General features: G+C 41.5%; 1 pseudogene; it reads right to left on the minus strand.

The window, feature by feature from the left end:
- Positions 1-8,046: 8,046 nt before the first annotated feature.
- LOC124024157 lies at positions 8,047-18,090 on the minus strand (annotated as a pseudogene).
- Between the last annotated feature and the right edge of the window lie 485 nt (positions 18,091-18,575).

Raw genomic sequence — 18,575 nt, forward strand, 5'->3', positions numbered from 1 at the left:
CAGTTGTCACTAGAGGGTTCTGTTCTGTGTGTCAGTTGTCACTAGAGGGTTCTGTTGGGTTCTGTATGTGTGTCAGTTGTCACCAGAGGGTTCTGTTTGTGGCCTGGTATTCATTATGACAGCTTTTCAGCTAAGGCCCTGTCTAGACAGTTCATGCAGCTTTAGTATTCTGATCATGAAATTCTGAACACATCATGCATCTTCACCAACATTTAAATGTCTACCATGTCCAGATCCCCTTTTCTAGCACTATATTCAAATGCCAGTATGCATTAATGAGAATAGACTAAATATGATAACCCAACAACTCTTATGACCGTAGCTTACTACTGTAGCTAGCTAGCTACACTACATATACAAAGTATGTGGGCACCTCTTCAAATGAGTGAAAACGGCTATTTCAGCCACACCTGTGACTGGTGTATAAAATCGAGCACACAGCCATGCAATCTCCATAGACATACATTGGCAGTAGAATGGCCTGTACTGAGGAGCTCAGTGCCTCAATCATAGGATGCCACCTTTCCAATAAGTCAGTTTGTCAAATTTCTGTCCTTCTAGAGCTGCCCCTGACAACTGTAAGTGCTGGTATTGTGAAGTGGAAACATCAAGGAGCAACAACAGCTCAGCCAGGAAGTAGTTGGCTATACGTGCTCACAGAACGGAACTGCCCAGTGCTGTAACGCGTAAAAATCATCTGTCCTCTGTTGCAACACAAACTGCCTCCGGAAGCAACATCAGCAAAAGGACTGTTCGTTGGGAAGCCTCATGAAATGGGTTTCCGTGGCCGAGCAGCCACACACAAGCCTAAGATCACCATATGCAACGCCAAGCGTCAGATGGACTGGTGAAAAGCTTGCCGCTATTGGACTCATGAAACGCATTCTCTGGAGTGATGCATCATGCTTCACCATCTGGCAGTCCGATGGACGAATCTGGGTTTGGCGGATGCCAGGAGAATCTTAATGCTACAGCATACAATGAAGTTCTAGATGATGATTCTGTGCTTCCAACTTTGTGGCTTTAGGTACCTCTTTCGGCATTACAATTCCCCGTGCAAAAACCGAGGTCTATACAGAAATGGTTTGTCGATATATGTGTAGAAGAACTTGACTGGCCTGCACAGAGCCCTGACCTCAACTCCATAGAACACCTTGGGGATGAATTGGAACGCCGACTGCGAGCCAGGCCTAATCACCCAACATCAGTGCCCGAACTCACTAATGCTCTTGTGGCTGAATGGAAGCAAGTCCGCGCAGCAATGTTCCAACATATATTGGAAAGCCTTCCCAGAAGAGGGGAGGCTGTTATAGCAGCAATGTTCCAACATCTAGTGGAAAGCCTTCCCAGAAGAGTGGAGGCTGTTATAGCAGCAATGTTCCTACATCTAGTGGAAAGCCTTCCCAGAAGAGTGGAGGCTGTTATAGCAGCAATGTTCCTACATCTAGTGGAAAGCCTTCCCAGAAGAGTGGAGGCTGTTATAGCAGCAATGTTCCTACATCTAGTGGAAAGCCTTCCCAGAAGAGTGGAGGCTGTTATAGCAGCAATGTTCCTACATCTAGTGGAAAGCCTTCCCAGAAGAGTGGAGGCTGTTATAGCAGCAATGATCCAACATCTAGTGAAAACCTTCCCTGAAGATTGGAGGCTGATATAGCAGCAAAGGGGGGACCAACTCCATATTAATGACTTCCCAGAAGAGTGGAGGCTGTTATAGTAGCAAAGGGGGGACCAACACTATATTAATGTCCATGACTTTGGAATGAGATGTTTGACGAGCAGGTGGCCACATACTTTTGGTCATTATAATGTAGCTAGCAAAGCTAAAAGGAAGGCAGGGTTGGGGAGTAACGGATAACATGTAAGGGATTACAAAAACCCAGTAACTGTAATCCGTTACGTTACCAGCAAATATATTATAATCAGATTACAGATGCTTTAGAAAAACTAGAAGATTACTTGGAGGATAACGTTTAAATTGACTCTGTTTTCTCAATGACATTCAAATCAGCATTAAAAAAAGACGTAAGTTTAAATTTGTTCCACCTGAGTGAGTCTGACCACCAATCAGAGACCACTATGATGTCAGAGACCACTATGATGACACAAGCATCGCCCTTTTTGAGTTTTTGAGCAGTGGCTTCTTCCTTGCTGAGCGGCCTTTCAGGTTATGTCGATATAGAACTCGTTTTACTGTGGATATAGATACTTTTGTACCGGTTTCCTCCAGCATCTTCAAAAGGTACTTTGCTGTTGTTTTGAGATTGATTTGCACTTTTCGCACCAAAGTACGTTCATCTCTAGGAGACAGAACGCGTCTCCTTCCTGAGCAGTATGACGGCTGCGCGGTCCCATGGTGTTTATACTTGCATACTATTGTTTGTACAAATGAACATGGTACCTTCAGGCGCTTGGACATTGCATAAACCAGACTTGTGGAGGTCTACATATTATTTTCTGAGGTATTGGCTGATTTCTTTGGAGTTCCCCATGATGTCAAGCAAAGAGGCACTGAGTTTGAAGGTAGGCCTTGAAATACATCCACAGGTACACCTCCAATGACTCAAATGATGTCAATTAGCCTATCAGAAGCTTCTAAAGCCATGACAAAATTTCCTGGAATTTTCCAAGCTGTTTAAAGGCACAGTCAACTTAGTGTATGTAATCTTCTGACCCACTGGATTTGTGATACAGTGAGTTATAAGTGAAATAATCGGAGTGACTATTAAATGACTCCAACCTAAGTGTATGTAAACTTCCAACTTCAGCAGTAGGTATACACTGCTCAAAAAAATAAAGGGAACACTAAAACAACACATCCTAGATCTGAATGAATGAAATATTCTTATTAAATACTTTTTTCTTTACATAGTTGAATGTGCTGACAACAAAATCACACAAAAATTATCAATGGAAATCAAATTTATCAACCCATGGAGATCTGGATTTGGAGTCACACTCAAAATTAAAGTACAAAACCACACTACAGGCTGATCAAACTTTGATATAATGTCCTTATAACAAGTCAAAGTGAGGCTCAGTAGTGTGTGGGCCTCCACGTGCCTGTATGACCTCCCTACAATGCCTGGTTGTCCTACGGATGAGGTGGCGGATGGTCTCCTGAGGGATCTCCTCCCAGACCTGGACTAAAGCATCAGCCAACTCCTGGACAGTCTGTGGTGCAACGTGGCATTGGTGGATGGAGCGAGACATGATGTCCCAGATGTGCTCAATTGGATTCAGGACTGGGGAACGGCGGGCCAGTCCATAGCATCAATGCCTTCCTCTTGCAAGAACTGCTGACACACTCCAGCCACATGAGGTCTAGCATTGTCTTGCATTAGGAGGAACCCAGGGCAAACCGCACCAGCACATGGTCTCACTAGGGGTCTGAGGATCTCATCTCGGTACCTAATGGCAGTCAGGCTACCTCTGGCGAGCACATGGAGGGCTGTGCGGCCCCCCAAAGAAATGCCACCCCACACCATGACTGACCCACCGCCAAACCGTTCATGCTGGAGGATGTTGCAGGCAGCAGAACGTTCTCCACGGCGTCTCCAGACTCTGTCACGTCTGTCACATGTGCTCAGTGTGAACCTGCTTTCATCTGTGAAGAGCACAGGGCGCCAGTGGCGAATTTGCCAATCTTGGTGTTCTCTGGCAAATGCCAAACGTCCTGCATGGTGTTGGGCTGTAAGCACAACCCCCACCTGTGGTCGGACCTCAGACCACCCTCATGGAGTATGTTTCTGACCTTTTGAGCAGACACATGCACATTTGTGGCCTGCTGGAGGTCGTTTTGCCGGGCTCTGGCAGTGCTCCTCCTGCTCCTCCTTGCACAAAGGCGGAGGTAGCGGTCCTGCTGCTGGGTTGTTGCCCTCCTACGGCCTCCTCAACATCCCCTGATGTACTGGCCTGTCTCCTGGTAGTGCCTCCATGCTCCGGACACTACGCTGACAGACACAGCAAACCTTCTTGCCACAGCTCGCATTGATGTGCCATCCTGGATGAGCTGCACTACCTGAGCCACTTGTGTGGGTTGTAGACTCCGTCTCATGCTACCACTAGAGTGAAAGCACCGGCATTCAAAAGTGACCAAAACATCAGCCAGGAAGCATAGGAACTGAGAAGTGGTCTGTGGTCATCACCTGCAGAACCACTCCTTTATTTGGGGAATCTTGCTAATTGCCTATAATTTCCACCTGTTGTCTATTCCATTTGCACAACAGCGTGTTTAATTTATTGTCAATCAGTGTTGCTTCCTAAGTGGACAGTTTGATTTCACAGAAGTGTGATTGACTTGGAGTTACGTTGTGTTGTTTAAGTCTTCCCTTTATTTTCTTGAGCAGTGTATCATTTATATCTCCATTGATTCTTGAAGAATATAATTTATAAAATAGCCAACCTTTGCCTTGATGACAACATTGCACACTCTTGGCAAAGCATGTCATTCCATGAGCATGCCATTCCATAAGCATGCCATTCCATGAGCATTCCATTCCATGAGCATTCCATTCCATAAGCATTCCATTCCATAAGCATGCCATTCCATAAGCATGCCATTCCATAAGCATGCCATTACATGAGCAGTCCATTCCATAAGCATGCCATTACATGAGCATTCCATTCCATAAGCATGCCATTCCATAAGCATTCCATTCCATAAGCATGCCATTCCATGAGCATTCCATTCCATAAGCATTCCATGAGCATGCCATTCCATAAGCATTCCATTCCATAAGCATGCCATTCCATAAGCATGCCATTCCATAAGCATTCCATTCCATGAGCATGCCATTCCATTCCATAAGCATGCCATTACATGAGCATTCCATTCCATAAGCATTCCATTACATGAGCATGCCATTACATGAGCATTCCATTCCATAAGCATGCCATTACATGAGCATTCCATTCCATAAGCATTCCATTACATGAGCATGCCATTCCATGAGCATTCCATTCCATGAGCATTCCATTCCATAAGCATTCCATTCCATAAGCATGCCATTCCATAAGCATGCCATTCCATGAGCATGCCATTCCATGAGCATGCCATTCCATCAGCATGCCATTCCATCAGCATGCCATTCCATCAGCATGCCATTCCATGAGCATTCCATTCCATAAGCATGCCATTCCATAAGCATGCCATTACATGAGCATTCCATAAGCATGCCATTCCATAAGCATTCCATTCCATAAGCATCCCATTCCATGAGCATGCCATTCCATAAGCATGCCATTACATGAGCATTCCATTCCATAAGCATGCCATTACATGAGCAGTCCATTCCATAAGCATGCCATTACATGAGCATTCCATAAGCATGCCATTCCATAAGCATTCCATTCCATAAGCATGCCATTACATGAGCATTCCATTCCATAAGCATGCCATTCCATAAGCATTCCATTCCATAAGCATGCCATTCCATGAGCATTCCATTCCATAAGCATGCCATTCCATGAGCATGCCATTCCATAAGCATTCCATTCCATAAGCATGCCATTCCATTAGCATTCCATTCCATAAGCATGCCATTCCATAAGCATTCCATTCCATGAGCATGCCATTCCATAAGCATTCCATTCTATAAGCATGCCATTACATGAGCATTCCATTCCATAAGCATTCCATTACATGAGCATTCCATTCTATAAGCATGCCATTACATGAGCATTCCATTCCATAAGCATTCCATTCCATGAGCATGCCATTCAATATTTTTCAACTTGAATCAATGAGCCCAGTCAGTCCTCCATGGCATCATGGCAACAGAGGAGGACTGGCTAATAAATCCTTAGTTTTGGCATCATGCTCAGGTACAAAAAATTTGGGGATCTATACTTCCATATTTCCAAGTCCTGTTCTTGAAGATCAAAGGGTATAACATTTATTGGAATGACTGTAATTCTGATAGACTTTGGTTTTTAATGTAAAGATATAATTGAATTGTATTATTATAATGTAGTAGAAAGCGATGTCTTAGAAGAAGCCTACATAACCAACCCATAATGTAACATTTTACATCCATATATGGCCAGCTATGTAAGCTTTAACATTGATTTATCCTGCAATAGATGTTGTTCAATTGGTAACATACATGTCTTCTTCTAATGCCTCCCTAAGGGGAAAGTAATCTAAAAGTAACTGAATGTAATCAGATTACGTTACTGAGTTTGGTTAATCTAAAAGTTACCCAAGTAACTCAGGTTACTGTGCAATGTTTGACTAGTAACTGTAACGGATTACATTTAGAAAGTGATTTATGCACCGCTGCAATCAGGCTAGCATATCACATAGACAAACACATGTTTTTCTGAATAAGCTAGCTGGCTAGCATATCACATAGACAAACACATGTTTTTCTGAATAAGCTAGCTTGCTAGTATATCACATAGACAAACACATGTTTTTCTGAATAAGCTAACTGGCTAGCATATCACATAGACAAACACATGTTTTTCTGAATAAGCTAGCTGGCTAGCATATTACATAGACAAACACATGTTTTCTGAATAAGCTAACTGGCTAGCATATCACATAGACAAACACATGTTTTTCTGAATAAGCTAGCTGGCTAGCATATCACATAGGCAAAAACATGTTTTTTTCTGAATAAGCTAACTGGCTAGCATATCACATAGGCAAACACATGTTTTCTGAATAAGCTAACTGGCTAGCATATCACATAGGCAAAAACATGTTTTTCTGAATAAGCTAACTGGCTAGCATATCACATAGGCAAACACATGTTTTTCTGAATAAGCTAACTGGCTAGCATATCACATAGACAGACACGCTATGAACACATTTCCTCCAACATTATAATGAAAAGGTGCCTCTCGGTCCCAAAACACACGTTTTCTGGAGACTTGTGAGAGGAGTGCTGATGATGTCGCCCACTGTAGGCGCTTTCAGTCACCTGATTGCATCCAGACTGAGGACAAATCCACACACAATGCATCCCTGACACTCAGACTGAGGACAAATCCACACACAATGCATCCCTGACCACCTCCTGAAGTGGTCAGCACAGGGGAGCTGCTGAGGGGAGGACGGCTCATAATAATGGATGGAACGGAGTGAATGGAATAGAATTAAACACATGGGAACCATTCCATTGATTCCGTTCCAGTCATTACTATGAGCCCATCTTCCACAAAATTAAAAAGCCACCGGCTGTCTGTGGTGGTCCGACAGATGGAACTCTATCTGACCACAGTGGCACTTCTGTGCATCGAGACCTGTCTTTTCAAAGCGATCACATGTAAGTGTAAAAGTGTAGACAGCCTCAACATCTTTACAAACAATGTGTACTGTTGATTAAAAAAACTAGTAACAAATCACTTTATTGATGGCAAACTCATTTCCAAAATGGTATCTTTGAGTTTTGGTAGGCAGCTCAACAGAAGCAATACATGATTGATTATTTGATTTATTTGAAATGTATTCCTTATTTTACCAGGTGAGTTGACTGAGAATACGTTCTCATTTACAACAACGACCTGGGAGAATGAATTGATTGATTGATTAACTGTCTCAGCAAGCAGCAGCAGTAGAGACAGGGAGGCAGAAACAGACACAGAGATGGTTGGTTGTTCTGCAGATGCTTCTACAACAGAATGATGTGGCTATGATATGTATTTTATGTGGTGTGGAAGAGCAGGAAACTGGTTTCAGCAGGTGTGATCTGGTTTAATCTCTCGTGGACAAATTCTGTATGTAAATGGGAACAATCTGTCAAGGCTCATGTAGAATTATGGGATTTACGAGCAGCGGTAGTTCCTGGTTTGGGGTTTTCATCATTGATTATTTGATAGAATCAGGATTGTTCAAAAGCGGTAATCAAACTGTGGCTGAGATTTCAAACCCGTGTGTGGATGATGAAAGGTTTCCGCTAGATACCACACCTACAAATTCAAATTGAAGTAAAACAGGAAGTGACAAACTTTCATGAAAATGTTACTTCTGCAAACCGAGATTAGTCTGGTTGAATCTGGTTTTGAGCTCATTCAATGTGGCTCTGTGATTTTCATGTGGTTCTATGAGTTGGGCAAGATCAGGAAGCCGGTGAAAGTGTTGTCCAGCTCGTTCGTCTTTAGTGATGATAGCGTTGTTATCGGTGGGCTGTAGAGACACCACGTCTCCCTCCAGATCCAGCACCACCGACCCAGACGTCACCAGGAATCCACTCGACGAATCACAGAACCCCACCTTCACAACAACAACAACAACAACTTATCACATAACCTAGAACAATAATAACCTTAAAATCACAGAACAACTTCACAACAACAACAGGACACCTTCACAACAACAACAGGACACCTTCACAACAACAACAGAATACCTTCACAACAACAACAGGACACCTTCACAACAACAACAGAACACCTTCACAACAACAACAGAATACCTTCACAACAACAACAGGACACCTTCACAACAACAACAACATAACACCTTCACATCAACAACAGGACACCTTCACAACAACAACAGAACACCTTCACAACAACAGAATACCTTCACTACAACAACAACAGGACACCTTCACAACAACAACAGGACACCTTCACAAACAACAACAACAGGATACCTTCACAACAACAACAACAGGACACTTTCACAACAACAACAGAACACCTTCACAACAACAACAGGACACCTTCACAACAACAACAGGACACCTTCACAACAACAGGACACCTTCACAACAACAATAGGACACCTTCACAACAACAACAGGACACCTTCACAACAACAGGACACCTTCACAACAACAACAGGACACCTTCCACAACAACAGCACACCTTCACAACAACAACAGGACACCTTCACAAAACAACAAACACCTTCACAACAACAACAGAACACCTTCACAACAACAACAGGACACCTTCACAACAACAGAACTCTCTTCACAACAACAACAGAACACCTTCACAACAACAACAGAATACCTTCACAACAACAACAGAACACCTTCTAGCAACAACAGAACACCTTCACAACAACAACAGGACACCTTCACAACAACAACAGACACCTTCACAACAACAACAGAATACCTTCACAACAACAACAACAACATAACACCTTCACAACAAAAACAGGACACCTTCACAACAACAACAGAACACCTTCACAACATCAACAGAACACCTCCACAACAACAACAGAACACCTTCACAACAACAACAGAACAACAACAACAACAGAACACCTTCACAACAACAACAGAACACCTTCACAACAACAACAGACACCTTCACAACAACAACAGGACACCTTCCCACAACAACAACAGAATACCTTCACAACAACAACAACATAACACCTACAACAAAAACAGACACCTTCACAACAACAACAGAACACCTTCACAACATCAACAGAACACCTCCACAACAACAACAGAACACCTTCACCAACAACAACAGAACACCTTCACAACAACAACAGAACACCTTCACAACAACAACAGAACACCTTCACAACAACAACAGAACACCTTCACAACAACAACAGGACACCTTCACAACAACAACAACAGAACACATTCACAACAACAACAAACACCTTCACAACAACAACAAAACACCTTCACAACAACAACAAAACACCTTCAAACAACAACAGAATACCTTCACAACAACAACAGAACACCTTCACAACAACAACAACAGGACACCTTCACAACAACAACAGAACACCTTCACAACAACAACAGAATACCTTCACAACAACAACATAATAACTTCACAACAACAACAGAACACCTTCACAAACAAACAACAAATAGACACCTTCACAACAACAACAACAGGACACCTTCACAACAACAACAGAACACCTTCAACACCAGAACACCTTCACAACAACAACAGAATACCTTCACAACAACAACAGGACACCTTCACCCCTTCACAACAACAACAGAACACCTTCACAACAACAACAGAACACCTTCACAACAACAACAGGACACCTTTCACAACAACAACAGAACACCTAACACCAGGACACCTTCACAACAACAACAGGACATACCTTCACAACAACACCTTCATACCAACAAACACCTTCACAACAACAACATAACACCTTCACAACAGCAACAGAACACCTTCATACCAACAACAGGACACCTTCACAACAACAGAATACCAACACAACAACAACAGGACACCTTCACAACAACAACACCTGACAACAACAGAATACCTCACAACAACAACAGAACACCTTCACAACAACAGAATATCTTCACAACAACAACAGGACACCTTCACAACAACAACAGGACACCTAAACACCTTCCACAACAACAACAGGACACCTTCACAACAACAACATAACACCACAACAACAACAGAATACCACAACAACAATAGAACACCTTCACAACAACAACAGGACACCTTCACAACAACAACAGAACACCTTCATACCAACAACAGGACACCTTCACAACAACAACAAAGACACCTTCACAACAACAACAGGACACCTTCACAACAACAACAGAACACCTTCATACAACAACAGGATATCTTCACAACAACAACAGGACACCTTCACAACAACAACAGAACACCTTCACAACAACAGAATACAACTTACCAACACAACAACAACAGGACACCTTCACAACAATGCAAGACACCTTCACACACAGAATACCTTCACAACAACAACAGGACACCTTCACAACAACAACAGAATACCTTCACAACAACAACAGAACACCTTCACAACAACAACAGGACACCTTCACAACAACAACAGAACACCTTCATACCAACAACAGGACACCTTCACAACAACAACAGGACACCTTCACAACAACAACAGGACACCTTCACAACAACAACAGAACACCTTCATACCAGCAACAGGACACCTTCACAACAACAACATAACACCTTCCACAACAACAACAGAACACCTTCACAACAACAACAGGACACCTTCACAACAACAGAATACCAACACAACAACAACAGGACACTCACAACAACAACAAGACACCTTCACACAACAGAATACCTTCACAACAACAACAGGACACCTTCACAACAACAGAATACCTTCACAACAACAACAGGACACCTTCACAACAACAACAGGACACCTTCACAACAACAACAGAATACTTTCACGACAACAACAACATGTGAACCAACATGTGATAATAAACCACATGTATGACAACATTTGAGGCATGTAAGAACATGTGTTTTATGTGAAAATATATGTGACAAATGAGGATGCACAACTTCAGTATGAAAAAACCCAGGTGTCAAATATAATTTTAGAATATTTACCTTTCAAGGCGTAATTTGAAGATTCATTCAATTTAAACAGCGGTTTCCTCTGAGTGTTGCAGTGGTCTAAAACACTGCATCTCAGTGCTAGAGGTGTCACTACAGACCCTGATTCCATTCCAGGCTGAATCACAATGGCTGTGTTTGGGAATTCCATAGGGCGGCACACAATTGGCCGCGTCTCTGGGTTTGGCAGGGTAGGCCGTCATTGTAAATAAGAATTTGTTCTTAACTGACTTGCGTGGTTAAATAAAAATGATTGTTTTTTACAAGGCTGTTGTTCAAATCCCTGAGCTGACTAGATGAAAAATCTCAGGATGTGCCCTTGAGCAAGGCGCTTAATCTAATTGCTCCTGTAAGTCGCTCTGGATAAGAGCATCTGCTAAATGACCAACATTTTAAAAAAATTAAAGGACAGTATGCTGATTAGTTGGGACTCAACCTCACTTGGGATTTGAACTCTCAACCCGGTTGGGTTTAGCTACCTGGAAGTTCCAAAGCACCTGGTCTGTGTACATCACTTTGCCTAAAGTTGCAGTAAAATAAAGTAAATATATACCAACTTGAAGGTGTTATTTCTATAAAATTACAGAATGCTGCTGTATTCTGATTTCAATTACTGTAAAAAGTATTTATCATAATACCATGATAATATTTCATTTACAGGATTTATTCTGTGACCCAGTCTAATTAGTCTATAGCTGTATTCGAATATTCATACCTAAACCCTAACCCCTAACCCCTAACCTAACCCTAACCCCTAGTCTATAGCTGTATTCTAATATTCATAACAACTAACCTAACCTAACCCCTAACCCCTAACCCTAACCCTGACCCTAACCCAGTCTAATTAGCTCCATAGCTGTATTCTAATATTCATACTAACCCTAACCCTTTAACCCCTAACCCCTAACCCCTAACCCTAACCCCAACCCTAACCCTGATCTAGTTCTATAGCTGTATTCGAATATTCATACTAACCCTAATTTTAACCCCTAATTAATTCTAATTTTAAGCTTATTAGAGATAACCAACCTTTAACCCCTATCCCTAACCTAACCCCTAACCCTAACCCAGTCTAATTAGTCTATAGCTGTATTAGAATATTCCTATTTAATTTTAACCCTAATTTTAATTTTAATTTTTAATTTTTAATTTTTAATTTTTTAATTTTAATTTTAATTTTAATTTTTAATTTTAATTTTAATTTTTTAATTTTAATTCTTTTAATTTTAATTTTAATTTTGATTTTTTTAATTTTTTAATTTAATTTTCTTTTAATTTTAATTTTAATTTTAATTCTTTAATTTTAATTTTAATTAATTTTTTACCCTCTTTTAATTTTACTTTTTAATTTTAATTTTAATTTTTAAATTTTAATTTTTAATTTTTAATTTTTTAATTTTAATTTTTAATTTTAATTTTAATTTTAATTTTAATTTAATTTTTAATTCTTAATTTTAATTTTTTATTTTAATTTTAATTTTTTAATTTTTAATTTTAATTTTTAATTTTAATTTTAATTTTAATTCTTAATTTAATTTTAATTTTAATTTTTTAATTTTAATTTTAATTTTGCATTTTAATTTTAATTTTTAATTCTTTTAATTTTAATTTTTAATTTTAATTTTTAATTTTAATTTTTTAATTTTTAATTTTCTTAATTTTTAATTTTAATTTTTAACTTTAATTTTAATTTTAATTTTAATTTTTATAACCCCTAACCCTAACCCCTAACCCTAACCCCTAACCCCTAACCCTAACCCCTAACCCTAACCCTAACCCTAACCCTAACCCCTAACCCTAACCCCTAACCCCTAACCCCTAACCCTAACCCTAACCCCTAACCCTAACCCCTAACCCTAACCCCTAACCCTAACCCTAAACCCTAACCCTAACCCCTAACCCTAACCCCTAACCCCTAACCCTAACCCTAACCCAGGCTTCACAACGTTTTTAGATTTGAAGAAAATGGAGGAAAATATGCAGCCGAAGTCCGACGAGAGCCGATACAAAGTCAATGCTGCCCTTATGAAACGCATGGCATTACAGCAGTATGTACTGGGTGTGTTGACGAGCTAGCGTCAGATGGATACTAATACATCGAACTTGCCAGGAAGTATAATAACCATCTGCTATCCCACTAACCACCCAGCGTTTATTGATTTGACTATTCACGTCATTCTTAGCTAAGTGGTTTAATCATTTTGAGTTCTCAATGGACATTCAGAGCAGTGCAAGAGTGTTTGTTATGCTATGGTTTGGGTTAGCAAGAGGTTGCATAGCAACAGGAGTGTTTGTTATGCTATGGTTTGGGTTAGCAAGAGGTTGCATAGCAACAAGAGTGTTTGTTATGCTATGGTTTGGGTTAGCAAGAGGTTGCATAGCAACAAGAGTGTTTGTTATGCTATGGTTTGGGTTAGCAAGAGGTTGCATAGCAACAAGAGTGTTTGTTATGCTATGATTTGGGTTAGCAAGAGGTTGCATAGCAACAAGAGTGTTTGTTATGCTATGGTTTGGGTTAGCAAGAGGTTGCATAGCAACAAGAGTGTTTGTTATGCTATGGTTTGGGTTAGCAAGAGGTTGCATAGCAACAAGAGTGTTTGTTATGCTATGGTTTGGGTTAGCAAGAGGTTGCATAGCAACAAGAGTGTTTGTTATGCTATGGTTTGGGTTAGCAAGAGGTTGCATAGCAACAAGAGTGTTTGTTATGCTAAGTGGTTTGGGTTAGCAGAGGTTGCATAGCAACAAGAGTGTTTGTTATGCTGGTTTGGGTTAGCAAGAGGCTGCATAGCAACAAGAGTGTTTGTTATGCTATGAAGCTTGGGCTAAGAGGTTGCATAGCAACAAGAGTGTTTGTTATGCTATGGTTTGGGTTAGCAAGAGGTTGCATAGCAACAAGAGTGTTTGTTATGCTATGATTTGGGTTAGCAGAGGTTGCATAGCAACAAGAGTGTTTGTTATGCTATGGTTTGGGTTAGCAGGAGGTTGCATAGCAACAAGAGTGTTTGTTATGCTATGGTTTGGTTAGCAGAGGTTGCATAGCAACAAGAGTGTTTGTTATGCTATGGTTTGGGTTAGCAGAAAGGTTGCATAGCAACAAGAGTGTTTGTTATGCTATGGTTTGGGTTAGCAAGAGGTTGCATAGCAACAAGAGTGTTTGTTATGCTATGGTTTGGGTTAGCAAGAGGTTGCATAGCAACAAGAGTGTTTGTTATGCTATGGTTTGGGTTAGCAAGAGGATGCATGGGGCAACAAGAGTGTTTGTTATGCTATGGTTTGGGTTAGTAGAGGTTGCATAGCAACAAGAGAGTGTGTTATGCTATGGTTTGGGTTAGCAAGAGGTTGCATAGCAACAAGAGTGCGAATAACTGATGAATTTACGGACGGAACAATCTGACAACCCAAAATCGTATAACGTCTAGCTAGTTGTTTGTTATGCTATGGTTTAAGCAAGAGATTGCATAGCAACAGCATCATCTTCGGTAGACAGGTGCTTGTACACTCAACTGAAAGGATACTGCTCAGATACAGTATACTAAAATGAACTAATAGTATGTAGTATACAGTATGTTAGAATGGGTATTAAAACACAGCTCATGTTTCCTGGTAGAATAATGAAACTAACCTTGGTCTCTGGCCCCTTCTTCAGGTTGAACCACAGATCAGGCTCTAGCCGACAGATGATAGGTAAAGAAGTACACGCCACTAATGGTACACTTAAACAACCCGTCCTTCAGCGATACACCTTCCAGGCTAGGGTCAAGGCCCGACAGTATTGGTCCGTCGAAACGAATGGGCAAGTTCTTAGGAGGCTGCTGAATGGTGTTCTTCTTGAGAGAGAGAGAGAGAGAGAGAGAGAGAGAGAGAGAGAGAGAGAGAGAGAGAGAGAGAGAGAGAGAGAGAGAGAGAGAGAGAGAGAGAGAGAGAGAGAGAGAGAGAGAGAGAGAGAGAGAGAACGAGAACGAGAACGAGAACGAACACATAGAGTATATGTTACTGGCTTTATTGTCCCCGATGGGACATGTTGTTGCAGTGTCATGTACTTTAACGTTTAAACCATGTTAACCAGGGAGGAAGAGGTGTTGTTGTTTACCTTGTATTACAGGAGGAAGAGGTGTTGTTGTTTACCTTGTATTATAGGAGGAAGAGGTGTTGTTGTTTACCTTGTATTACAGGAGGAAGAGGTGTTGTTGTTTACCTTGTATTACAGGAGGAAGAGGTGTTGTTGTTTACCTTGTATTACAGGAGGAAGAGGTGTTGTTGTTTACCTTGTATTATAGGAGGAAGAGGTGTTGTTGTTTACCTTGTATTACAGGAGGAAGAGGTATTGTTGTTTACCTTGTATTATAGGAGGAAGAGGTGTTGTTGTTTACCTTGTATTATAGGAGGAAGAGGTGTTGTTGTTTACCTTGTATTATAGGAGGAAGAGGTATTGTTGTTTACCTTGTATTACAGGAGGAAGAGGTGTTGTTGTTTACCTTGTATTACAGGAGGAAGAGCTGTTGTTGTTTACCTTGTATTATTGGAGGAAGAGGTGTTGTTGTTTACCTTGTATTACAGGAGGAAGAGGTGTTGTTGTTTACCTTGTATTACAGGAGGAAGAGCTGTTTGTTTACTTTGTATTATTGGAGGAAGAGGTGTTGTTGTTTACCTTGTATTATAGGAGGAAGAGGTGTTGTTGTTTACCTTGTATTACAGGAGGAAGAGGTGTTGTTGTTTACCTTGTATTACAGGAGGAAGAGGTGTTGTTGTTTACCTTGTATTACAGGAGGAAGAGGTGTTGTTGTTTACCTTGTATTATAGGAGGAAGAGCTGTTGTTGTTTACCTTGTATTACAGGAGGAAGAGGTGTTGTTGTTTACCTTGTATTATAGGAGGAAGAGGTGTTGTTGTTTACCTTGTATTACAGGAGGAAGAGGTGTTGTTGTTTACCTTGTATTATAGGAGGAAGAGGTGTTGTTGTTTACCTTGTATTACAGGAGGAAGAGGTGTTGTTGTTTACCTTGTATTATAGGAGGAAGAGGTGTTGTTGTTTACCTTGTATTACAGGAGGAAGAGGTGTTCTTGCTTACCTTGTATTACAGAGTGAAGAGGTGTTGTTGTTTACCTTGTATTATAGGAGGAAGAGGTGTTGTTGTTTACCTTGTATTACAGGAGGAAGAGGTGTTGTTGTTTACCTTGTATTACAGGAGGAAGAGGTGTTGTTGTTTACCTTGTATTATAGGAGGAAGAGGTGTTGTTGTTTACCTTGTATTATAGGAGGAAGAGGTGTTGTTGTTTACCTTGTATTATAGGAGGAAGAGGTGTTGTTGTTTACCTTGTATTATAGGAGGAAGAGGTGTTTTTGTTTACCTTGTATTATAGGAGGAAGAGGTGTTGTTGTTTACCTTGTATTATAGGAGGAAGAGGTGTTGTTGTTTACCTTGTATTATAGGAGGAAGAGGTGTTGTTGTTTACCTTGTATTATAGGAGGACGAGGTGTTGTTGTTTACCTTGTATTATAGGAGGAAGAGGTGTTGTTGTTTACCTTGTATTATAGGAGGAATAGGTGTTGTTGTTTTACCTTGCAGGAGAAGAAGGAGGTGAGGGAGGAGTCGACCCCAGAGGGACTACCTTTCTCCCCAGGGGGCCAGGGGGTCCTTTGGGTCCAAGCCGACCGGGGTTCCCTTGAAGACCTGACCGTCCTGGAGGACCTGATTCACCTGGCTCCCCTTCAGACCCTTCCCTCGCAGATCAGACTCACCTGCACATGCATCACAGACTGCTCATTACAGGCCATAACAGTATAGCTTAGTGTCTATGTTACACAGACCACCCAGAGAGGCATTACAGGCCATAACAGGATAGCTTAGTGTCTATGTTGCAGACCACTCAGAGAGGCATTACAGGCCATAACAGGATAGCTTAGTGTCTATGTTACACAGACCACCCAGAGAGCATTACAGGCCATAACAGGATAGCTTAGTGTCTATGTTACACAGACCACTCAGAGAGGCATTACAGGCCATAACAGGATAGTGTGTGTTACCTGGGTCTCCCTTCTCTCCCTTTGGTCCGTCTTTACCGTAGGCTCCGTGAGCTCCTGGTATCCCAGGTAATCCGGGGTAACCAAGGTTTGCGTTACAGCTGGGCTCCATGGCAACAGAGGTTACAAGGGAGGCCAGGATGCTGCCCACCATCACAGCAGCAGTACCCCACCTCAACCACCAGGTGGCCTTATGCGCACACACACACACACACACACACACACACACACACACACACACACACACACACACACACACACACACACACACACACACACACACACACACACACACACACACACACACACACACACACACACACACACACACACACACACACACACACACACACACACACACAGCGTTATGTCAGCCTCAATCCCGGTTGGAACCAGAACAGATCAGGACAACACTACTACTGTTATAATTGCTGGTCTATCAGATTACATACAGTGTTCAATTAGCCACGCTGTGTTTCATGAATACAAGTCATTAGTGTCAGTGTGATAGTTATCCTTCTCATCAACATACCATCTGATATGTGCCGTTGTCTGCCAGCCTCTGGGAGGGTCTGTAGTTGGTGGTCTGTAGTTGGTGGTCTATAGTTGGTGGTCTGTCGTTTTCAGATGACTGTGGGCTCCTTTAGAGGCTCCAAGAGTGTCGGTCTTTCTGAAGACAACGACAGACAGACAGACTGACTGATGAACAGAGAGAGAGAGAGATGAACGGTGAGACTGATTTACAGATGGACTGATGGAGGGAGAGAGAGAGAGAGACACTGAGAGAAGCTCAGCTGAAAGAGGAAGAGGACAGTCACATCGAACACTGCATGACCACAACAAAAATTTCCCATATAATTATTATAATTACACCCCGGTCATTCTGTCTCTCTCAGCACTTTCTGTCTCCCCTGGTTCCTCTTCCCCCCCAACCCCCATCTGTCTTCTGGTTCCTCTTACTGGACTGAGAACAGGGAAGAGCTCCTGAGGTCAGAGTGTTTCTGATCCTAAATGGCACCCATACCGTATTGATGCAGTACATTATACCAGGGTCCATAGAGTTGTAGTTAATAGTGTGTCATTGGGAACACAGACTGTGTGTTCTGACTACTGTGCTGTTATGGAGATGTTATTTCACTTATGACCTGCTTCCTCTTGTAATGCTGCTGATGTTGTTACAAAGAACCCTCTGACCTGCCATCTCCGACTGACC

The sequence above is a fragment of the Oncorhynchus gorbuscha genome, unplaced genomic scaffold (genome assembly GCF_021184085.1).
Source record: "Oncorhynchus gorbuscha isolate QuinsamMale2020 ecotype Even-year unplaced genomic scaffold, OgorEven_v1.0 Un_scaffold_1749, whole genome shotgun sequence".
NCBI classification, from domain to species: Eukaryota; Metazoa; Chordata; class Actinopteri; order Salmoniformes; family Salmonidae; genus Oncorhynchus; species Oncorhynchus gorbuscha.